Source organism: Chelonia mydas, chromosome 7, assembly GCF_015237465.2.
Source record: "Chelonia mydas isolate rCheMyd1 chromosome 7, rCheMyd1.pri.v2, whole genome shotgun sequence".
NCBI classification, from domain to species: domain Eukaryota; kingdom Metazoa; phylum Chordata; order Testudines; family Cheloniidae; genus Chelonia; species Chelonia mydas.
In genome coordinates, this window is record NC_057853.1 from 114,868,788 (window position 1) to 114,893,845 (window position 25,058).

The following is a 25,058-nucleotide window of genomic DNA, read 5'->3' on the forward strand; positions in this document are numbered from 1 at the left end:
CATTATCAGACTAAGTCACACAAAGTGTCCCATACTGCCAGTTTTACTGGTGGAAAAGAATCCCAATTAACCAGCTTGGATAAAATGGGAGATTTCTGCAACATTACCTAGATCTGCAAACTCTCTTGCTCTATCTACATTAAAGAACAATTGTATCAATTTTTTTTCAAGTCTGTGCCTGTTTGCTTCAACAATCACATGACCTTCAAGAGGTCAATTGGAAATTGAAGTGCCCATAAGGTTAGAGCTTTGGGACAGGGTATGCTTAAACGACTAGGGATTCTGGGGAAGTAGACACTAGTTACAGGGCCTACGCAGTCGAACCATGGAGTCTCAGCTTTCATAAGAGGGTGTCAAAGAAAATCTGCACCGAGACTGTGCATACTAACCCAAACCCAGGGGCAGTGCCTGGACTTTGTACAGATGTAAAACACAGTGTCCAGTGTGTTGGGATACAAACAGAGTGGTGTGGTATACATCCAAAAGGAGGAGCTCCGCTCAAGCTACGACAGCCATCTTTGCAAGGAGGGTGTCCATTGTCTCAATGGTGATACCACCACATACTACTTTTCTGTTAAAAGAAAAGGAGTACTTGTGGCACCTTAGAGACTAAAATTTATTTCAGCATAAGCTTTCGTGAGCTACAGCTCACTTCATCGGATGCATTCATTGGAAAATACAGTGGGGAGATTTATATACATAGAGAACATGAAACAATGGGTGTTACCATACACACTGTAAGGAGAGTGATCACTTAAGGTGAGCTATTACCAGCAGGAGAGCAGGGAGGACCCATTGTTTCATGTTCTCTATGTATATAAATCTCCCCACTGTATTTTCCACTGAATGCATCCGATGAAGTGAGCTGTAGCTCACGAAAGCTTATGCTCAAATAAATTTGTTAGTCTCTAAGGTGCCACAAGTACTCCTTTTCTTTTTGCAAATGCAAACTAACACAGCTGCTACTCTGAAACCATACTTTTCTGTTATGATCTTCAAGGTGGAGAAAAATGCTAATGGCAGGGTACAACCAAAAAATCTGCAGAAACTCATGAGTACACCAATCTAGTAGCACATACAGAAAGTATTCAGCCTAGAGGAACTTTCTGGCATTGGTGAACTGTGAAAATACTTAGGCAATTGTTCTCGCCAACTCCATTTTCATCTTTTCCTTCACAAGAGATTCATGTAGCGATTTTAAATCTATAATTGGGAGCATCATTTATTAAGCTCCAAGGTGTGCTTGATTATATACAAGGGTACATTATGAGACTCACCACTCTAAAAGTTTATAATCTAATGAAAGTAACCACTGTGACATAACTGGGATAATAAACTAGAGTAGACTCCTGAGACTTTTGGACAAAGGGCTCACTGACATTGCTTCAAAGGTAGTTTAAGGCTGTTGAATTCTCCTTTCTGTGGACTGTAGAAAAAAAAATCAGGAAAGAAAGAGTGTAGGAAAGATAGATTGCAGTTTGTGGAATGTAAATAGTAAGACATTGAATTCTGTTGAATTGGGTTGAGAAACTATGGACAATACTCAGTTTAGTCCCAATTCTTGCCAATTCCTTCTGAAATCAGGTAATACATCTGGACAACACAGGCCCACATGATCTTCCGTGTTATCACTTTGCTATGCAATTTGCTCATTGCCTGTTCCACACAGAACAGAACAAGACAAAAGGTTGACTCAATCTGCTCTCCCACCACATTTGAAATTAGAGGCGATATTCTGGACTGGGTTTATTGAATGAACTGGAGAAACCCCCTTGCCTTTTTGGGGGGTGCACATTGCCAATTTTGCCTCCCAAATGAACTCTGCTCTTACATTTTATGATACAGGACCATCTGGTCCATGCCTTCAGAGACCCTCAGTGGGTTTAGATTCCAGACTCGCTTTTATTAAGTCTCCTCAGATATTGAAACATCATTTACTTCTCGTGAGGTGCTAAATGAATACTGTGAAAAGTCTATGAGCCAGTAGCATTAAAGAAAATAAATATTAGAAAAAAAAGTTAAAGATCAAAATGAGATGGCACAAATATGCCTATAGTTGTTAGGCTCCCTAACCTATCGTACCAGAATAAAGAAAAAAAATACTATGTTCACTTTTCATGCTCAGGCTATCAGAGACCTTGTCTATCCTTTATCACTGCAGCATGTCAAAGATTCCCCCTACTATCAAGTGACCTGCCTATATCTACCTTTGGCTATCCCAATCAATAAGATATTCCCTACCCTTTCTCCTCTAATGTCAAGTTTAAACACCTTGTATGAACCTACTAGCTGTGGAGTTGCAGATAGTATTCTCTTTGGGAATACTGATGTTTGCCTGTCTAATTTATTTTAGAAAGTAGGTTGATCTCTACCCTATTCCATTACAATACTTGCAGAACAGTTCTCATTTCATTTACCATTGTATGGAACACATTAATAAGTAGGGTGCCTATCTCCTGTAAGTTTTAAGAGCTCTTTTCAAACTTGCTTGAATATCAAATATTACAGCCTATATTTGCTTATATTGTAACGGTCACCTCTCCTCCCAGAAGGTTACCATTAGTTTTTCCTCTTGAATTGTTATAAGATATTCTTATCCGCTTTTCATTCATAGCCCCAAAGATTCAGTAACCATTTATATTTTCAATTTATCAGCAATTCTAAGCAATGTAAAGTATCTAGTCTCTCTCACAGGCATTTCACAATGGAGCTTTGAGAAATCTCCCAAAGGAACAGCCTCTACACTATAGAAAAGAGAAACTGACTTAAATTTTCTGACCACGTCCATGAACCAGGGAGAAGGCCACAGTGAACTCCTTCACTTGATTACGGATACTATCTCTGCAGCAGACAAAAAAGAATAACTAATATTGAGCTATATTATGCAAAAAAAGAATTGATTAATCACACAGGAGAGAGTGTTCAAACTTTTCAGCTGGAGAGTGTTTTTTTAAATGGCTGGAAAAGGGAAAAGCTTGTAGTTTGGAGCCAGCCACATGTTACTTATCAATGCTTCAATTGCAGGGTAAGTAGGAAAGGCCATGTCTGGTCTTCCTCTGCAATATGGGAAATCTCTTTAGAAGTCTTTTTGAGGGACTAGCATGGGAGGTCAGAAGTGTCAGGAAAAGAATCTGACAGGGTTTTGCACAGTTAGGGAAGGTCTCCTGGGGCAAAAAGCCTCTGGAGAAATCTCTTTCCTCCATATTAGGCAAGGAGACAGAAACCTCTCCTCCAGCAATGGAAAAATTCAAATGAAGGAGTTGAGGTTCACTTGCATCTTTCTTTTCAGTGATGTAATAATTCCTTTATATTATCTCCTGCCAGCTTCTTATCTTACCGGGAGGCTGTGAGAGAGGTAATTTCCAGAGTGAATTGAAAGGAGTGAGTGCTGGGAATCAGAGGCCCTTAAGTTTTAAGGGGAAAAAGGACTTGCATTTCCGACAACCTCAGGCGTCTCAGAAGGCCTGAATTTATCAAGAAAGGTGGAAAAAAGACAACAGGAATTACTTCAAAACAGAGTCAACTGGATATACTTCTATTGCTTCCAGAAGTGGGAAGGCATATTATTGATAGTGGGGGCTTGACATTTTCCCCACCTCTGGGGAAGATTTTCTCCTCTGACTTCTTAAGTCTACACAAGTGACTTACAAGGGAGGCTTGGCATAACCTCGAGCCTCGGTGAAGACACCCACCAAGAGATCAGGAGTTCGGGCATAGTCAATATATATATATATATATATATATATATATATATATATATATATATATATATATATATATAAGACCCATAAGACTGACTGCCTTTTCTTGTGGATTTCCTGTATGTTGGAGAAACTGTTCCAGAGAGAAACACCTTTTGATGAGGGGGGGAAAAAAAAAAAAATCAAAAGGCAGGAACAAAATATTAATACTGCTACTCTCCACACTGTAGCAAGAACTGAGATCTAAGAGGTAGAAAGCAGATAAATGGGGAAATTAGGCAGATGTCAAATCCTGTTTTAGCAATGGTATAGAAGCTTGTTAATTAAGGAGACTCTAAACTCAAGATTACTAAATAATGAAGAGAAATAGTGGGGATTTGGAGTTCCCTACCACCTCCCCCTGCCCCTCCAACATATGAAAAAACTTTGGTTTGATGTCATTTTAGCAGGCAAGAAACATAACTATATTCAACTCACTTCAGATATACCAGTTGTACTGGAGTTGAAGGCTGGTCACCAAAGTAAATCCCATGGAAACCAATTACTCATGCTAGACAAAATTATTTATATGTAAATATGGTTCTTTTACATACATACATGAAGTTGCTGTTGTACGACTTGCATCAACAATCTGTATAGCTGAAATCTAGATAATTAACCAAAACTATTACATACAGCATGAAAATCAACAATCATGCCTTTCTTATCATTACTAAGTCACAATTTCAGGTATTCTTGGTGAAGCAGTTTTTTGGGGGTTGCTTTTTTTTGTTTTTGTTTTTTAAAAAGTTTTCATCACTATTTGATTTCATTAAAAAGTACCAATAGACATCCAAGAACATTTTTTAATAATTAAAATTATGAGTTTTACAAACTCTCCATGAACTGGCATGGTACTCCTGTAGGTGACAAAGCTTAGGAAAGACGGGTAAGTCATTGCATACAGATTTGCATTCTATGAACAGAAGCATGTGATAAGCTGCCCAGAGGAGCTCACATTCTAAATTAAACATAACATAGCAAGTGATGGCAAGAAAGAGTTGGGGATGGGGAGGACAAATCACAGGAAATTAAAATGCTGTTTGGTCACATGAGTTTCTTTTGGTTTAAGAAAGGTGAAGAAAATCAGGCCCAAAAGCACTGGGGCTGAGGTTAGCAAAAGAAAGGTAACTAAAAACAGAGTTTGGGAAAGTAGGTGGAATTTTGAGAACAAAGACATGTGGCACACCAAAAACGGGCTGTTCAAGGCACAAGTGACTGAGTAACAAAGCAAGAGTGGCAGGCCAAGAGTACGGCTGCAGCCAGGCCCTACGGCAAGATAAATTCTAAAGTAGCTGGTTTACCAGCACAGTGGGCATCAGGACATAAGACAGATAATGAAGTGTTTTGGCTTATTTCATCTAAGACAGTGGTCTCCAACCTTTTTATACCCAAGATCGCTTTCTGAATCTAAGGGCAGCTCAGGATCTACCCCGCCCCTTCCCCAAAGGCCCCCCCCCCCCCCATCACGCCACCACCATCCCCAATCTCTCAGTCACTTGCTCACCCTCACTCACTTTCACTGGGCTGGGGCAGGGGGTTGGGGTTCAGGAAGGGGTTCGTAGTGTGGGAGGTGGCTCTGGGTTGAGCCTGGGGAAGGGGGTTGGGATGCAGGAGGGAGTGAGGGGTGCAAGCTCTATGTGAGAGTTTGGGTGCAGGAGGGGGTTCCAGGCTAGGGAAGAGTGTTGGGGTGCAGGAGGGGGTACAGGGTGCTGGCTCTGGAAGTGGGTTCAGGGCTGGGGGTTGGGGTGTAGGAGGGGGTATGGGGTGCTGGCTCTGGGAGGGGGCTCAGGGTGGGGTTCAGGAGGGAGTATTGGGTGCGGCCTCCCACCAAGCAGCATTTACCTCTGGAGGCTCCCCGTCAGCAGTGGGCACAGCAAGGCTAAGGCAGCCTCCATGCCTAACCCAGCCCCACACAGCTCCCGGAAGGGGCCAACGTGCCCCAGCAGCCCCTGGGGGGGTGGGGAGGTACGTGGCTCCACATGCTGCCCCTCTCTGCAAGCACCATCACCGCAGCTCTCCCGGCCAATGCGCGCTGCGGGGGCAGTGCTTGAAGGCAAGAACAGTGTGCGGAGGGAGACCCCTGCCCCTCCCCCCCACAAGAGCCACAGGGCTGCGCGGGCTGCTTCGGGGAGCGCCATGGGGCCGGGGTAGGCAGGGAGTCTGTCTTAACTGCAGTCACACTGCGCCGCTGGAGATCACGATCGACATGGAGGATCGACCAAGCGATCGAGATTTATCGGTTGGTGACCACTGATCTAGGGCATCTAAAATTAGAAGCACCTTCAGTGGAAACAAGGTTTTAGGGAAAGGAAGAAATACACTGCTAGAGTATTTGCTGCCTACCAGCTTGAAGATAAAACCCATTACATACCATCTCCCTAGATGTACACACAGGGCAACTTTCCAAGAGGCAGCAAATAATCAGGCTGTGAGGGGAGGAAGGTATGAATGACAACAGCCACCTTGTATCTAAAACACAGGCAACTGCTCAGATTCTGCTGCCTAAAGACTCTCTTGGAAAAGAACGTAAGATGAATAGCAGAATTTAACACACTGTAAAGCTGACTACAGAAATTATTTCAATTTAGCAAAGTGACACACCATGGTCAAAACACTTGCTAGGTGTTCTCTGGCACTTAAGCTCTATGACTTATGTTACCCATTTATAAAAACAGGATAATACTTTCCTATTAAGTGTGGTGTAGTGAAGTTTAATTATTGTTTATAAAGCACTGAGATCCTCAAATATAAAAAGGTGCCATAAGAGTATTATATGGTATGTTCAGCTCTAGACCATCCCCAGACAATGCAAGATTGCTTCCTACTATAGTATATTATATAACAAGAGAATATGAGTGAGTTTGATAGGCAGAGGCGTAAAATGTATCACATTGTCACTTTAAAGCAATTTTAAAAATTTTTCAGGTGTTTAAAATAAATCTCCATCATTCTTAGCCAATACTGTCAAGATCATCATTATATTAAACTGCCTCCAAGAACACATTGCTATAGAATTTAAAACATTTAATTACCTGGGATGTTTTTCACAATTCTCCTTGCTCTATTAATGTAGTTAACCTGTAAAGTGAAACAAAAATATCATTGTCTCCTGAGAGGGTTTCTATATTGTTGGAATTGTGTTGTGTTACCTTTCAGCATACTGTATACTAACTTCTAAACATGTATTAATCAAAAGGTTTCTTGAACACTTCAAAATATTTACATAAAAACTCACTATGAAATTTGAGAAGATGTATGTAGATTTAAAAGAATGAATGAACAATACATTATACATAGAACTCTGCACGGATACAAAATCCGTATCTGCATCTGAGCCGCGAGCCGCAATCCGCAAACATGGTCCGTGGATATCCGCATCCGCAGATGCAGATATCCACAGATTTGCAAGGCTCTAATTATACAGCATCAGTCATGGAAAAGGGGAACCCTTAAAATTGGAGAATGTTGATAAATATCCAGTCAGGAATGTGTTAGTACATGAATCCTGCCATTTTGCCAAATTCTCACAATTCTGAATCCAAAATTCAATAAAAATATTGGATACTTAAAAGTGTCACCACCATTTTAAGTATGATTCATACTCTTCTTTCAGCACAACAAAAAACTTAAACTTGTGAAGTAGCCCTACTGCCTCTGAGATGTAGTTGAGTGAGCAGACCACAATTTGGGTGGGGAGCAAGAGAAAGAGGAACATCTCTCTTTGAAGTTTGGCCACGTCGTAAGTACTGTACTAGAGTTCAAAGTTCATAGAGAAACTTCTGCCTCCTTTCAACCCTGTCCTTCAAGGCAGCTGGGATGCTATTAAGTTCCCCTTTGCTTCCAATTAACCTTTTTATGTGAAAGTGAAATGCCTAAATAAAATGTATGAAAAAAGGGCACAAGAAAAAAATCCGTGTTTCTATCATCTTTGTTCTCTCTGGTATGAACTATTTTCTGCAGTAAAAATCTCTTCCCCTGTATGCAACTCACAGGGGGCAAAAAACCAAAGTATTTCTACCATTTTCCCAACAAATCAAAACCATTCTTCACATTCTGAAGTCACGCCATATATAGCAGATTACAGTGGAGGGGTGGAGGAGCGGGGGACAAAAACAAACCAAAAACCCCACAAGACAGCAAGAGCACATCTGTAGGATTCAAACTTAGCAATAAAGTCATAGATTCATAATATGAATATAAGGGTTTACCATTATGAAACCAGTACGCTCTGTTTGTACAAAGCAATCCAGACATATACATTTCTCATTAACCATGGTATTTTTATTCATAAGGCTGTGACAGCCTATTCCAGCCATCACCAGTTTTTCCTTCTTATTGTTTCACAAATTGGCCAGAGTACTCCCAAAATATTTTTTTGATCTCTACAAAGGTACGCTACACATTTCTTGCATCACTGTTTTTCGGCTGTATTAGACAGCCCTAACCCCACCATTGCTACTTCTTGGTCAGTCCAATGTTCTCTAATAATTTTAGTTGTATTAAGAGTTGGCCTTCCAGGAAAGCAAAGTTTAAGACTATAAAAAAACCCATGTACACAGAGTCAGGTAAGGCTTACTATTACCACGTTATTCCAAGAGCATAACAATATTTATTTTTTTAAAAAAGACGTGATTAAATAATTATGAAATTCAATTATTCCATGTGTAATCAAGTAATGTGTTTTCCCCAATTATTCAGCTGGATAAAACCAATTCCTCACTCTCAGTCACATGCATACTTAATGATACGGCAAGATTCTGAATAAATAAATGTGCAGGTTTTTCGGTAACATGTTTATATATTGGGACCGACGGTATATCTCATAGCAATAGTCATTTTAAAACTTCATCTGTTCTCTTTCTACTTGTAAGACTGACAAGTGAGAAATTTAATGCTAAAAAGAGCAGTCTATATTATAGGAAATTGTATGAAAACTATCAGGTCGCCATCTATCTAGCAGCGAGTATAATTCTCTCTTCTCTAACCACTTCACATTGCCAAAGACATAACAAAGTGCTACTTCAGTGGTAGTTACTCACCTGCTTCTAAATTCAGACCTCATTTACAGTGGGGGGACTTCATCAATTGTTGGCCAGCCATTGGTGTGGCTGCATCAGGGCAGACCCACAGAACAGACAGGCAAAGCCACTATAAGATGCAGTTTCTATTGATACAGCTTACTGTGGTTTCTATGTTTGTTCAATAAATATCTGTTTTGTATTTGGAATGAGGCAGGATGATGTATTCCTCTCATGCCAGGATAATAAAGTACTCTCGCTAGTCCATTAGTAACCGAGGATATAAAATACCTACTAGTGATAAACTTTTAAAAACATTTTTAAAATCAGGCCTGGATAACTTGTACCCAAAAGTTCTAAAAGAGTTTGAAGAGGAGATCTCTGGCCTATTGATGTTAAATTTCATTAAGTTTTAGAATACTAAGGAAATTCTAGAAGACTCCTAATGTGGCAATCTTCATAAAAGGGCAAGCAGCATGATCTAAGTAACTATAGGTCAGTTAGCCCAGCATCAATCATGGACAAAATAATAGGAAAACTGATATGTTATTCAACTGATAAAGAATATAATTTATGCCAGTCAATGTGGTTTTACAGCAAATAGATCTTGTCAAATAAGCCTGATTTCATTCTTTGATGAGATTATAAATTTGTTGGAAAAAGGTAACTGAGTAGATGTAGCAGACTTAAAACTTTGGTAAGGCATTTGATTTAGGACCACACAACATTCGTATTTAAAAATTAGTATTATACTAGATCATAAGGCACATGTTAAAACGAATAAGAACTGGCTATCTGACAGATCTCAAAAAGTAGTAAATCAGTAGGGAACCATCAGCTAGCGTGGGTGTTTCTATTGGGGTTCCACAGAGATTGGTACTAGGCTCAGTGCTATTCAACATTTTAATCAACGATCTGGAAGTAAATATAAAAATCACTGCTGGTAAAATTTGCATGTGACACAAGATTGACATAGTTGTAAATAACTATGAAGACAGGACAGTCACCTAGAAATCAGGTTCACTTGGTATGTGTGGTCAATTCCAACAAAATGTGTTTTAATATAGTCAAATGAAAAATTACACATCAAACTAAGAATGCAGACCCTACCTACAGAATGGGGAGGTTGTATCTTGGAGAACAGTGACTCTGAAAAGCATTTAAGGATCACAGCAGATAAGCAACTGAATATGAGCTTCCAGTGCAATACTGTGGCAAAAAAGGCTAATATGATCCTTGGATGCATAAACAAGGGACTAGTGAGTAGGAGTACAGCGATTTGGAAAAGGATTTTGAAAAACTGGAGAGGGTGCAGGAAAGAGCCACAAAAAAGATTCAAGGTCTGAAGAAATTGTGAGAAGGCCTAAGTTTAAGCAAATATCTTTAAATATTTTCATTTTCTCTTAAGAAAGCCACTGACTTTTGGCAGCATTATGATATTTTCTCCACATTCACTGGATCACCAGTGGACTTTAACACCTAAACTTGGATGCACATTTAGACGTCAGCTGATTTGTGAAAGACACCATCCACATCAAAGTTGGGCAAGAAATGTCAGAGACTTTCATTCAAAAATCAGACAATTCTAATAGGAATGGATTTAATAATTCATTATTGAAAATTAACACTGTGTGGAAATGAAAATAAGTCTGTAAATGAAATTTTTTATGAAGTACTTCACTCAGTGGCAAGAAAGGATTTGTTGGTCAAAGAGCCTGTTCCTCCTGATGAATAAATATTTATGCAACAGAGGTTGCTATTCTAGTGACCTCTCCCATAAAAGCTGGGCAAAGCAACACTGACTAGTTCTCTAGAGTTCCATCTAGTAACCATGATGAGTCATCATGATGCCAGATATTCAGGGGCACAAGGAAATATCCCAAAGAGAAACATTTGTGGGGAAGGGAGAAATCCTACAGCCACTGGTATTTAATGGCTGATCAGTATAAAGAGAGATATTACCTCTGGTTTGATTCCTGACATTGGGTTACAAAATCAAAGATAAAACCAGTAGATATTACAGGTTTCTGAGTTTCAAAGTAATGAGCTAAAAACCAATTTCTTCTTTTTTTACAAACAAAAACAAAGGATTGTGCAATTGAGAAGAACACTTGAGGAAACAATTGGAAATTTTTACAACATGGTATTTCCTTATACCACTGACCACAGAAATGCAAACAACTGCACCAAGGAGAGATCTCTTCATTGGAAACAACTGACAACCACCCAACAAGGTTCCATCCTCTTCCACTCCTAGACCCTCAACATACAGAATGTATGACAGAATCGGATATAGAAGTGTCGTACCATCAAGGCCGCAAGATTTCCTTAATCAAATCAGCAGCTGACAGACTTACAAACTCAGAAAAACACCTCATCACCAAACCCTGGGGTTTTTAAAAGAAGAAAAGTAGCTAGAACTTGCCTATGTTTAATTACTGAAGAAGTTAATCTAATAGTTTTGCAACATTTATTTTTGCATTACAGTTTCTCCTTGGTTTATCCCCAAGATGGGAAATCGTGTAATAGAATCACTGAATGAAAAATAGATTGTTACTGAAATAAGTATAAAAAATGGTACCCACCATTAGTAGTCTCACTTGCATTAATTTTTAAATATTTTTATTTATTTAGGTTCTCCTAAACTTTTTCAGTTTGCAGCAAATTTTGTGGACAATGCCCAACATTACAGAAGTTGTCAGGAGGAAGTTAAAGATTTTGGCAACTTGGGAGGTGCAGATGGGGATTTTGGCCCCCCAAGAGGTAAATGAAATATATGATATAGGTGAGAAGATGTGTTTCTCCTTTCCCTCTAGCTTGTGGGGAGGGTGAGGGGTGTTTTTTGGGGGGGTAGGGGTGCGAAAGAGGGAGGGACCTGAATTCCTGGTTTTTCATTTCAGCAGAACTTAACTGCAGCTAGCTGCTCCACCACTCTGACAGAACGTAAGAACATATGAACGGCCACACTGGGTCAGACCAAAGGTCCATCAAGCCCAGTATCCTGTCCTCTGACAGTGGCTAATGGCAGGTGCGCCAGAGGTAATTAACAGAACAGGTAAACAAGTGATCCATCCCCTGTCGTTCATTCCCAGCTTCTGGCAAACAGAGGCTAAGAACACCATTCCTGCTCATCCTGGCTAATAGCCACTGGTGGACCTATCTTCCATGACTCTATCTAGCTCCCTTTTGAACCCCATTACAGTACTGGCCTTCACAACACCCTCTGGCAAGGAGTTCCACAGGTTGACAATGTGTTGCGTGAAAAAATACTGTGTGTCTGTTTTAAACCTGCTACCTATTAATTTCATTGGGTGGCCCCTTGTTCTTGTATTATGACAAGGAGTAAATAACACTTCCTTATTTACTTTCTCTATACCACTCATGATTTTATAGACCTCTATCATATCCCCCCTTAGTCGCCTCTTTTCCAAGCTGAAAAGTCCCAGACTTATTAATCTCTCCTCATATGGAAGCCATTCTATACCCCTAATCATTTTTGTTGCCCTTTTCTGAACCTTTTCCAATTCCAATATATCTTTTTTGAGATGGGGCAACCACATCTGCATGCAGTATTCAAGGTCCGGGCGTGCCATGGATTTATATAGAGGCAAATTGATATTTTCTGTCCTATTATCTATCCCTTTCTTAATGATTCCCAGCATTCTGTTTGCTTTTTTGACTGTTGCTGCACATTGAACAGGTGATTTCAGAGAACTATCCAGAATGACTCCAAGATCTCTTTCTTGAGTGGCAACAGCTAATTTAGGCCCCATCATTGTATATGTATAGTTGGGATTACGTTTTCCAATGTGCATTACTTTGTATTTATCAACATGAAATTTCCTCTGCCATTTTGTTGCCCAGTCACCCACTTTTGTGAGATCCTTTTGTACCTCTTCGCAGTCTGCCTGGGACTTAACTATCTTGAATAGTTTTGTATCATCTGCAAATTTTGCCACCTCACTGTTTACCTCTTTTTCCAGATCGTTTATGAATATGTTAAATAAGACTGGGCCCAGTATAAATCCCTGGGGGACACCACTATTTACCTCTCTCCATTCTGAAAACTGACCATTTATTCTTACCTTTTGTTTCCTATCTTTTAGCCAGTTACCAAACCATGAGAGAACCTTCCCTCTTATCCCATGACTGCTTATTTTGCTTAAAAGCCTTTAGTGAGGGACCTTGTCAGAGGCTTTCTGAAAATCTAAATACACTATATCCACTGGATCTCCTTTGTCCGCATGCTTGTTGACCCTCTCAAAGAATTCTAGTAGATTGATGAGGCATGATTTCCCTTTACAAAAACCACGTTGACTATTTCCCAACAAACTACGTTCATCTATGTGTCTGACAATTTTGTTCTTTACGATTGTTTCAACCAATTTGCCCGATACTGAAGTGAGGCTCACTGGCCTGTAGTTGCCAGGCTCATCTCTGGAGCCCTTTTTAAAAATTGGGGTCACATTAGCTATCCTCCAGTCATTTGGTACAGAAGCTGATTTAAATGATAGGTTACAGACTACAGTTAGTAGTCCTGCAATTTCACATTTGAGTTCCTTCAGAACTCTTGGGTGAATACCAGCAGGTTCTGGAGATTTATTACCGTTTAGTTTATCAATTTGTTCCAAAACCTCCTCTAATGACACCTCAATTTGTGACAGTTCCTCAGATCTGTCACCCAAAAAGAATGGCTCAGGTTTGGGAACCTCCCTCACATCCTCAACGGTGAAGACTGACGCAAAGAATTCCTTTAGTTTCTCCACAATGGCCTTATCGTCTCTGACTGCTCCTTTAGCATCTCGATTGTCCAGTGGCCCCACTGGTTGTTTAGCAGGCTTTCTGCTTCTGATGTATTTAAAAAAAACTGGACTCTTTGGCTAGCGGTTCTTCAAATTCTTTTTTGGTCTTTCTAATTATATTTTTACACTTCATTTGCCAGAGTTTATGCTTTCTATTTTCCTCTTTAGGATTTATATTCCACTTTTTAAAGGATGCCTTTTTGCCTCTCACTGATTCTTTCACTTTGTTGTTTAACCACGGTGGCTCTTTTTTGATTCTCTTACTATGTATCATACAAATATCTCTAATGCATCCTACAATGGATAAGACCATTATCTTAATGTTTGACAGTGATTGACAGTAAGAGAGTAGTATTGTTGCTACCGAACTTTTCATTAGGTTTCAGAATTCAAAGAGCTACAGTCTCAGGCTATCTACAAACTCACCACATTAGCAAACATGACCTTCTGGGCACAAAGAACACCACATATATGTATATAGTTTTTGAGGGCTGGGTGATAGCTGAATGTTTGTTCTTTGTTGGGGCGGGTGGACTTGACACTGGGCTAGCCTCCTGATTTGCCAGACCTGTACTCGGACACAAGGGATAAAAACGTTGTAGAGGAAAAGCAACTCAGCCGCCATCAGGGTACTGGGCAGCGTTCACTGCAAGGCCTGCGAGCCAGTGCCGTCTCCCACGGACCCTAAGTGCGGCTCCCTGTCAATCGCACTCTCCAGCAGTGCAGTGGGGCTATAGCTAAGGCAAGCTCTCTGCCTACCCCGGCCCCACGCTGCTCCCAGAAGTGGCCAGCACACCCCAGCGGGGTAAGTGGGGGAGTAGAGATCTCCACACACTGCTCCTGCCTGCAAGCACCACCCCTGCAGCTCCCATTGGCCAGGAATGGGAAACTGTGTCCAATGTGAGTTGCGGGGGCAGTGCCTGCAGAGAGAGGCAGCGCGCAGAGCCACATCCCCCCACAGTGGCTGCAGGGGAGCACTGACCCCTTCCAGGAGCAACGTGGGGCCAGGGCTGCCTGAAGTAAGTGCTGCACCCTTCGATGAGCAGGTTCTGAATAGCTCTTCTACCACCCAACCTGCAGCCTCCCAGAGCCAGCCCCCATACCCTCTCCTGCACCCTAAACCCCTGCCCCAGCCCTAAGCCCCCTCCCAGAGCCAGATCCCAATACACCCTCCTGCACTCCAAGCCCCTCCCACAGCCCTGAGCCCCCTCCCAGAGCCATACCCCATCCTGCAGCCCAAGCAATATTACCATATCAACAACAAACTCAGAGTGTTCAACCGTCTGTGTCGCATTGATGTGGCTCTGACATTAAGGTTTTTTGCCAAAGTGGCCCCCACCTCAAAAATAGTAAAGAGCACTAGTATAGGGAGTGCCTTACACTGTTCAACAGACATCTTTTTAGAAGCTAATTAATACGTGTCACTGAAATAATAAAGGGAGTTTCAACCAGCTGTCATCCACGGGTGGCCAAACTTACTGCCCTCTGAGCCACATGGGACAATCTTTAGACGTTCGAGAGCCAGCGCACACCTGCCAGGGCCTGGGGCTTCAGCCTCACTCCTGCTGAAGCCCCAAAAGGCACACCCTGCAGGGCTGAAGCCCCAAGGCCCCCCTCCCCACTGGGCAGAAGCCCCACCCCACCACCAGGACGAGGTCCCAAGCTCCCCTCCCATCCCCACTGTCTCATAGTGGAGAATGGGAGAGGGGGTCCACAAGTGGATTTTAACTATGAAAGAGCCACATGCAACTTGCGAGACATAGTTTGGCCACCCCTACGTTAGAAGGATGACACTCAGTGCTCGGTCTGACATGGGGAGAAAGTGAAGGAATGTAAATAGGGGTCAGATGGGAGCATCAGGATTCAGACAGGGACCAGCTAGGGGAAAGATATATATTGTTTGTATTTTAACATACATTTGTTGTTACAGATTTGCAGAGGTTCTTTGTGTCAAAGCTTGACACAGGACTGCAAATACACAATATTCACTCCATCACACCTGCAGGACAAGAGAGGGGACAGGGTTATAGAATGGAAAACAGATGGAAACAGAATGATGGAAACAAAATAAGAGGAGAGAAGTTGCCAGGAAGGGACGCAAACAATTCTCAGAAGGAAAGAGACTGGCGGAGAGGGTGTGTGCGCGTGCAATTATATAGCTATTATTTGCCAGAAAAGGAAGACAAAAAAAACACAACTTACTTTTAGGTAGAAATAGTATTTAAAAAAGTGTTTTGGCTCCCAATCTAATTAAACAGTGTGAGTTTAACTGATAGCCAAAGGAAATGTTAAAACCTCCTATATGAAATATTTATATTCCCCATTTGACAGTGTTCAGGGATAGGAAAGAATTCTTCCTGACTCTCCCCAAAAACCAAAGTGAAACTGCAGCTCGGCTGTTCTGTAAATGGACAAGCTTCCACAAGAGTTTAAATATGACAAGGGAGAAACTTATGCTCTGATGATGCCTTGGGAAGCAAAGACTACCATTACAAATGAAAAGATGCATTGTATACTAATTTGCTGGATAACAGGAAAAGCATTCATTCCATATATGCAATAATTTTGAAATAGGACATGCAGTTTGCTAGAGGTTATTAAAAGGAAAATTGAACACTGAGAAATTTGTTTAAACTTCTGGATTTCTTGCTCTTTACCTTTGTCAAAAGAACATGTATTGTACTCTAAACAGCACTGACAAAGGATATTCACCCTATTTAAAAGTTTACTAATTTTTATCAGCATGTAATATTCTGGTTTAAGATTCCAATTGTCAAACTTCAAAAGCTTTCTGCAGTGTAATATCAAAAGATCTAGGAGAAAAACACAACAGGTAGAGCTACTATGTTTCACTCCAGAGGGTAGGGGCCTGATGGGATTCCTTCAGATATAGGGTTACACTGTGGTTTTTAAACGGTTTAATTAAGGTGGTGTAGGAGGACACCATACCAGCACAATTGCGGGGCATTCTGTTAGCAGAGGAGAGAGGCAGGCAGAAAGCATCTGTGGGTGCAGAGGGAGAAGTCACAAGCACAGATTGATGACATTGCACCCTGTAAAGGAGTACAGTATGCCAGAGCTGAGCATTTGATTCTCAGCCTTCTCAAGCAGAATGTCAGCTGTGTCATTAAAAAATGTTAAAAGAAGCAAAAAGCCCACACCTGGATCTCCAGAGTAACAGGAGAACACATATCACTGTCTGATAGAGCCCCTGAAGATTACAATTTCCCTGAAGAAGCCTCCATGTTTTTTTCTGTCCACTTTTACCTTTCGTTTTCTATTTACTGTTCCCTGATATTTTACTATTTTCCCAGGCACTTGACAACTTTGCTAGAGTTAGACAGGGAAATTAACTAAGGAAAGCAAAGAAGATCCCTGTTCTGCAGCCCTAGGAATTGAGGGGCAGTAGTTTGTTCTGTGTTACACAGATAGCTGGTAAACTTTAGAAGGTTTGGAAGCCTTTTCATTAAAATATGGATCATCAAGACACACTAGTGCAGTGGTCCCTAAACTGTGGGACCACTAGGCGGGGACTGAGTAACATGCAGGGAGGAGAGGGTGCCACATACCTCTGCCCCCAGTCCCAGCTCCTCCCCCTACCCCAGTTCTGCCCCCAGCTCCACTTTCGGTCCAACCTCCTCTGCTGAGCCAACCGTGCAGTAACGGAGGAGAGGCATGGACCAATTCCATTACTAGTGGGGGGATGTGCAACAAGTGTCTGTCCTGCAGACCATAGGTCCCAGGCCAGTAATAAATGCAAGAGACAAATATACACTTTAACAGAGTATAGCTATTAGACTATCTAATGACAAACAATGTATCATCAGTATTTTCCTATATAGTTAAGGTAACAAAGCACCACCTAATCAGCAAAAGCACTTTACAGGAATACAAAACCCACTGATTGTAACCAAACATGCCAAACCCGCAGCAAAAAAAAAAAAAAAAAAAGCAGAAACTGGGCTTGGTTTTGGCTTAATTGGCTTGTGAGTTGCTTGTTGGCTAGTTTTTGGCTTGTAGCTTGTTTGGCTTGTTGCTTTTTTTTTTTTTTTTAATCAGCTCCTGCAAGTAGGAGCAGGGGGGTGGGGGGAGGGGAAAAGAGAAGAGAGTCGGGGTGAACAGTGGACCCACTTCAGTCCCAGACTGCATGCAGGGGGGAAATCTAGTCACAGAGTGTTGGGGTTCTTAGGGATTGGCTTGTTTTGGCCTTGTTTTGAAATGGGATTAGCTTGATTTTTGGTTTATTGTGAAAGTTGGGGTGCTTATTTACTGCATGAAAGTTGGCAACTGTGATTATAACCTCTCTTCTTAACAGTTATGATGAATACCAATATCTTAGGAAAAGCATATACTAAAGCTTTTCAATCTCATTTTGTTGACAATGCCATGCTGAGGATTATTCAGTTTTAGATTACAGAAATATGTGGTGAATTCTAAATACTGCCTTGCTTTAAAGCCTGCATATTTTGTGTAATGAGGGCTGGATAATGGAAAACTATGCAAAAATGACTTGCTGGTTTCATTTCAATTCATCCCCCACTATTTTCTCTACCGAGCCACCACACCAGGTTATAGTTTCTTGCCATTTTGAACATATACTTAAGTAAAATCTTGTAATTCTTATTCAGGCCAAGCTTCCACTGCAATCAATGGAAGTTTTTCCTAATTACAGACCACACAATTTTGCCCTTAGAGAGATAATTGCTTGATATTATAGAAGGATACTGAACAGTTTTAAAAACATGCTAGATATTTTTTCTGTCCCAGTTTAAAAACTTGTTAAAACAGTTAAAAAATTTTGATCATAAACATTAACAGATTTCATTTTGAACAGAATACTTGAAGATTTACCTCAACAAACATTTACTAAAGCTGTCACATCTTAAGTATTAGATTCGGTTCATTTTTTGACTAAAGCTGTTCAAATGCATACAATTTCACTGAAAAAGGTTCTATGGACTTAGAAAACAGTCATTTCTAGAGATACAAAGTACAATCATGAACTGAGGCAGGATCTTCTAAAGTACACTGTGCTGGTCATACTAGCTGACACTGTTTTCTCGGATACAACTTAATCTTTCCTAATGGGTTACAGAAAGAGAACAACATTGTGGGATAAGTCTGAATTAAACACACAATAGAAAATGGAAACTAGGTAGTGGATGTGTTTTGATAAGATATCTTGAAGTAAGAGAATACAAAGGTTTCATCTTAAATTAGGCAATTCCACACTTTTTATAAAAAGAATTGTAATGAAACATCACTATGATGACAAAGTGTTCAGTAAGTGGCTTTTCGAAACTTTTTTTGCTCATAAGAAAGAAATTTTGGGGGTTCTTGCGAGAAACCATGTACCTTCATGGGGATAGTTTGCATCAAGACAAACCTTTTATAGTGTTGTAATGAAATATTACTGATATAAGCTTATAATCAGACTCTAAATACGTTTTCAGTATTTAGAGTCTGATTATAAGCTTATATCAGTAATATTTCATTACAACACTATAAAAGGTTTGTCTTGATGCAAACTATCCCCATGAAGGTACATGGTTTCTCGCAAGAACCCCCAAAATTTCCTTCTTATGAGCAAAAAAAGTTTCGAAAAGCCACTTACTGAACACTTTGTCATCATAGTGATGTTTCATTACTATTCTTTTTATAAAAAGTGTAGAATTGCCTAATTCTCACTATGCATTTAGGCATGAAACTGAAGAATCTATAGGTCTAGGATAATAAAATGACTTAGATTTTGTAAATGTTCTGAAGTAAGATTCTGTAATAATGCATTATTACACCAAACTAATACAGTTCTTTAGTATAAATACAGTATGAATTCAGTAAAGGGAATGAGTGAAAAGGCCTGTGTGTGAAGGAGACAACACTGGAACTTAAAATGGATACTAGTTGCACCTCTCTCAAACCTTCTATGTAACCTTGGCCACATCATTTGAATATCACGTGCCTCGGTTTCCTCATGTGTAAAATGAGATTAATACTGATTTCAAGAGGGGTGGGGGGGTTTGGTCAGGCTTAATTCATTAATATTTGTCAAATGGTTTGAGATCCCTCGATGACAAGTGCTAGATGGCAATATACAAACTTCTATTAGTGTATTTTTGTAACAATTGTCAGTGGCTCCCAAAGCATTGGCTGAGTGCCCTTTTATTCTAAGTCATAGCCTTAACTCCCTGTTTCAGTAGATGTCGCCAGCAGCTCTGTCCTTGGCTCCCCTCTTATCTCTTGGTACTTTTATCCACAAGTATGGCTTCAACTACCATCTTTAAGCCAATGACACACAAGTCTACTTCCCTACTGATGAGCTGCCTCACTCATCTAATCCACTACTTTGACCTCTCTCTGCCATCCTTAAAAAGGGATGTCCGTAGTCATCTCAAACTCAACATGGCCAAAATTGAATTCTCAGTCTCAATTCCCCAATCCTCCTTTCCTCCATCACTGTGGATAACACAACCATCTTCCCAAACACTCAAGCCTGTAACTTGGACACATTTGACTCAGCCCTCTCTCTAGACTCACAATACAGACTGTGTATAAATCTTTCCACTTCTTCCTACACAGCATAACTGAAATCTGACCATTTGTCTCGACACACAGCAAAAACTCATACAGCCCTCATTTCACATCTTGAGTACAACCTCCTCCTTCCGAGCCTTTATTACTGCAACTTTGTTCCCCTCAAGTCCATTCAAAATGCTGCTGCCAAGATCTTGCTTTCAGTCTTGTCATCTTGACAACACCAATCACGTTGATGTTTTTTCTTGCTCCCCTTTCACCACTACATCAAACACAAGCTCCTTAGGTTCTTCATAAATTAGCCTCACACCCCAGCTGATCTAATAGCTTATCTATCTGATCTAGTTGCAAAGTCGAAGCCTGCTTCACTCTGCCAACTGTGCCAGCATTTACAGAGCACTAGTCAGATTCTCTCTTAAATACCTTCATGCTTACACTGGTGTTAGGCATGAGGGAAAATGCTCACCTCTGCTAGGTTTACAAAACCTGCTTGCAGGTGGCTAAGCAGGTGATGAGCTAAGACTATCCCTCTTTCTGTTCTCTCACCCTACTAACTCTCCCACCCACTCCCCTCCATTCCTCTCCCGACCCCTATGCCCAATTAAAAAAAATAAAACAGTAAAATAAAAAATACAAAAACACACAATGAGATCAGTCCAGCAATACACATTAATGTTTTCTGTGTGTGGTCTCTACTTCATTGCTGTGAAATGATCGGAAAACATTTTACAAGATTAATTTTAAATGGAAATACCAGTGTCTTATAGTAATAATTTCTGGGTAAAGTAGCTTTAATGAAGCGATGTAAGTACACTAACAGTATACATACTGACAATATGACTATTACTTAGCACTTATAGTGCAATACTTAGTTTTTTCAAAGCACTTGACAATCACTATGCGTATAGGTTTTAAAAAAAAATTCAAGGATGAAGTGCTACAAGAAAACAAGTGTTTCAACAGCATATATTTGAGAAGCTAAAAGACTTACGATGATTTGTTTATTGTTCACCAACTACCTAGCTAACAGATTTGTATTATCTCTTTATTTTGAGTCCAATAGGAATACATAAACAAACCCTGTCTAATCCAAAATTACTGAATTATACACTTGGATTTACTTTCAATATTATCCTAAAGGCTCAAATCTGCTCCTGGGCTGCAAGAGGGGCAGTGAAGGACAAGAGTACTTTTCACATTCTAACTTTAAACCTATATTTTCCACAAGTTTCTTAGCAATTCACCTCTACCCGTTAAGTTTAATTCTGTAGCTGGCTCTCCCTCCCCATACCACCCCACTCCTTCCACCAGGACTTTGTGTTCTCCAACCATCTGGATTGGATTTACTTAAATATGAAGGAAGTTAAAATTTACTCATCAACAATGAAAAAAATAAAAAGTCTTGTCATGTTTGCACAGTTATTTACATTAGTTCTTATTTTCCTAGTAGAATTGTTATGCCCAATAGGCTACCCTCTTAGGGCCTTCATTATTATCTCAACTGAGGTGAAACATGACTTCTTCCATCAGATTCTCCTGTTTTCTACTGCGACATAAACTCTCTAGTTTTTGTCCTATTAGTCATTTTACAAACACTAAATATCATCCATAATAGTCTGGACTGAAATCATCAATCAGAAAGTGTTTATTCAGCAAGTTAAAATGATGAAGTGTTGCACTTGGAATTATCCTTTAGTCAGAAAGGCCCAGACAGAATTAAGGTGCACACGCACAACTTAGATTATTAATTTCATAGGTTGCACCTACTTTCACAGTAGTTTCTAGCTAGTAACTTTGCCAGCTGCTAGAACAGAATTTCCACATATGCTTCTGAGAGCAGCACTGCAGCTTCTGCCAGGCTGACGATGCTTCCACCAACATACCAACACTATGCATGCAGGAGACTCAGTAAAGACTATACAGCTGGGTGGAAGACAAAACTAAAATTTCAAGGTACTTTTTGAAATTGGCTTTCATTTTATCCTTTATATGTTCTAGAACAGAGCTTGATTTTTGCCTGGTGTTATCTGTGTTGGCATTTAACTTTTCTCTCTGATGTATTTGGTAAATGAGCTTTGTATTTAACATTTCAGACAGAGTTGGATCATGCTGTCTCTTTCCATCAGGGGTAACTGGTTATTTTTCTTATATCAACTACTTTCATCGCCTGATCCTACTCCTACTAACATGAATGAGTGATTTGCATTAAATTTGAGTGGGAGTAATATTGGGCCCTGTTGACTTAGTGTAGATAAATGGACCTAATCCTGTGTGTTTACACAATTAAACTTAGATGAGAACTGAGGGCACGTGACACTTTGCAGGATCTGGCCAAGTGTTTGATCTATTTTCACATTTTCAAGTTTAATATGTTAATTTTATGCCCACAGTTAATAGAAAACTTCAAATAAAAAAATACAGTGACATCTACAACATTGTTAACTAGTTTGTTCCACATTTTAGCCATTGGAAAAAAATAGCATCTCTTCTAAAAACTGGTTATTTTCCATTGCTTTTTCCACTAATTGCTACAATATTTCTAGTAATTTTCTAATAATGAAGTTTAAAGTAACTGATTCTCATTCCCCAGTTTAGTTCCCTCATTTAATTAAAAGTATTCTATGTACCAAAGGTGTGTATTTGAGTTACCACCCAAAATGTTTTGTTATTAATTTCTGGTTCTTTTTAGAATTTGAAAGATTGGAAGTGTGCAGTCCTTCAAATGCAGAAGGCTGCACTCTAGAAAGTGATTTATTTCCAAGAAGAGAGGAAATGAAGTAGTACAAAGATCTGAATGAACTTAAAAATGGGATAAAATTTGTCCATATAAGGAATTACCACACCCCCCCCAAAAATAAAATAAAATCCATTGGTTTTCTGTTAGCAATTCTTTTAAAAAAAAGAGAAAGATTTTTTGATGTGAACAGAATAACTAAATAGCGAGAATATCAAAAAAGAGGAAGAGAACAAAACCTAGGCAGGCTGCCATAAATAATAAACTAAAGTGTAGAGGAAGTTCCTCAAAAATGTTACAAGAAAAAGATAGCTAAATGTATAGTATAGTGAGGGTTGTAAAGGTATCCAAAGCACTATCCTGCTGTGAGACTGGAAGAGTAAGAAGAGTAAAGCAACAATAAAAGCAGTGATATTCACCTAAGTTGCAAGTTTCCAGTTCCTGAGCTTGTTTTATCAACTTTATTTGCCCCCCACCCCAGGAAGTAGCACCTGGGTGAACAAAACCTGTTAATATACAAAACAGGGAAGATATACTTCTCTGCTTAAGGAACTCTGTAGGGCCTCAATACTTCACACATTCTTCATAAGCAAATGCAAGAGATCAAAAATAATGTTTCCCAGATACTCCATTCACTAGTTGAGGAATTTCACTATCATCAAAAGAAAAAGGATGCCTGGACATGATTTTCAAGCTATTATGAGTTGAAGAAAAAATGTGAACAGAACTTTTAATCCTTTTTTTGCTAACAGAATTGGCATGAACAATAAAATTATGTAAAAGAATTTCCTTTTCTTGGGACACCAACCATCTAGCTCAGATGTTCATGCAAGCTATCCAACTGGGCAATAAAATTTCATTTCAAGCTATGGCAAGTTCTTACAGCTCATCAAAATGAATACATAATCATAGCTTAATCAGCTCCATCTTCCAGACGTTGATGCATTTGTCCCAATACAGACTAAATTAAGCTTGCTTTTCCAGAACTCAATGAAAGCAAGGAAGATCAATATACACTGCAATTAAAACACACACCATCTAACTGATGCACACCACAGTGGAAAGAGAAAGTAAAGCAAGTACGCCACTCCTAGAATTACCACTTCCAGAAGAGTATCAGTGTGGGGTGAGGAGGAAAAAGGATCATTTCTATGGAAATCTCACAGGACATTTCCACTTTGCCAATGCTTCTACCATGACACAGCCTATATAGGGTAGGTGACATTGGGTGGGGAAAAAAAACAGAACAAAACATGTGATCGTTGGTTGTGGTTTTATTTTTTAGGCTCGTGGCTCAGGCAAGCAATCTGTCGAGATTGCTCCTGTTCCCAACTTCATGAGCTTGGCTACAGGATCACCACATGAGTAAACAAAACGTAGAAGGAGGTGGATTGCAGAACGAACTCTAACGGAAGGCTGAAGCACAAGCAGAGCATTTTCTCCCCTTCCTTTTATTGAAGATTCTTCGGGCTTTTCTACAGAAACTTTGGAGATAAGGCCTGCAGGCAAAGACAGCACTCCAGGAGAAAAACGTGCCAGCTGCAGCTGCTCCAGTGAGGTCTTGACTTCATTACAAAACTTTGTATGTGTTAGCATTCAAATACTGAAGAGTCAAGGTAACCAACATGATGCAGATCATGATTTTACAGTCAGCATAGACAAGGGCAAAGACAGAAACATGCCAGCTACTCATATTTAAACTCAGGTTTAAGACCAAGTTTTAAAAACTGCAAAAACAGCTAGATGATTGCCCGCCTATTGGGAGAAGAGGGGTTGGATGTAGAAATCCTGGCTTTTAACCAGCTGTCATTTGATTGTTGAGAGGAGACACTCCCAGCATACATATTACCGTGGTTATTTCCAAGCTATAGCATTATAATAGTTAATGTTAAAAAGAGTTTTGGAAGGGAAAGAAAACCTCATGCTTCAGGGTGTAAAACAATTTCTAACTTTTAAGATTTAGGACGAGACCTTCATGGGAAGCAGATTATTGCAGATCTTTCTACTGGTGGGCATGGCGTATGTTCTTGCACCTTCCTCAGAAGCATTTGGTACTGGCTACTGCCAGTACCAGGCTACTTGACTGTATAGACCCCAGGTCTAATCTGGTACTAGGGCACTAGCTAGGACTTGGGAGACCTGGATTTAAGATGCTGCTCCACCACAGACTTCGTATGAGATCTTGAGCAAGTCTCTTAAATACCTTTAAAAATCTGGCTTTAGGTAT

The 25,058-nt window shown here is 40.0% G+C and overlaps 1 protein-coding gene across 47 annotated transcripts in view; it reads right to left on the reverse strand.

Annotated features, from left to right (window-relative positions):
• The window catches only part of ADD3 (adducin 3), a 202,744-nt gene that overhangs the window by 116,797 nt on the left and 60,889 nt on the right, over positions 1 to 25,058 (reverse strand). For 37 of the 47 annotated variants that reach the window (XR_006292556.1, XR_006292553.1, XR_006292555.1 and 34 more), the window contains one exon: positions 6,776 to 6,821. The exons of the other annotated variants lie outside the window; for them this stretch is intronic. The gene's annotated coding sequence lies outside the window, so the exon portion shown is untranslated. The remainder of the gene's footprint in view (positions 1 to 6,775; positions 6,822 to 25,058) is intronic. 47 annotated transcript variants of the gene reach the window in all.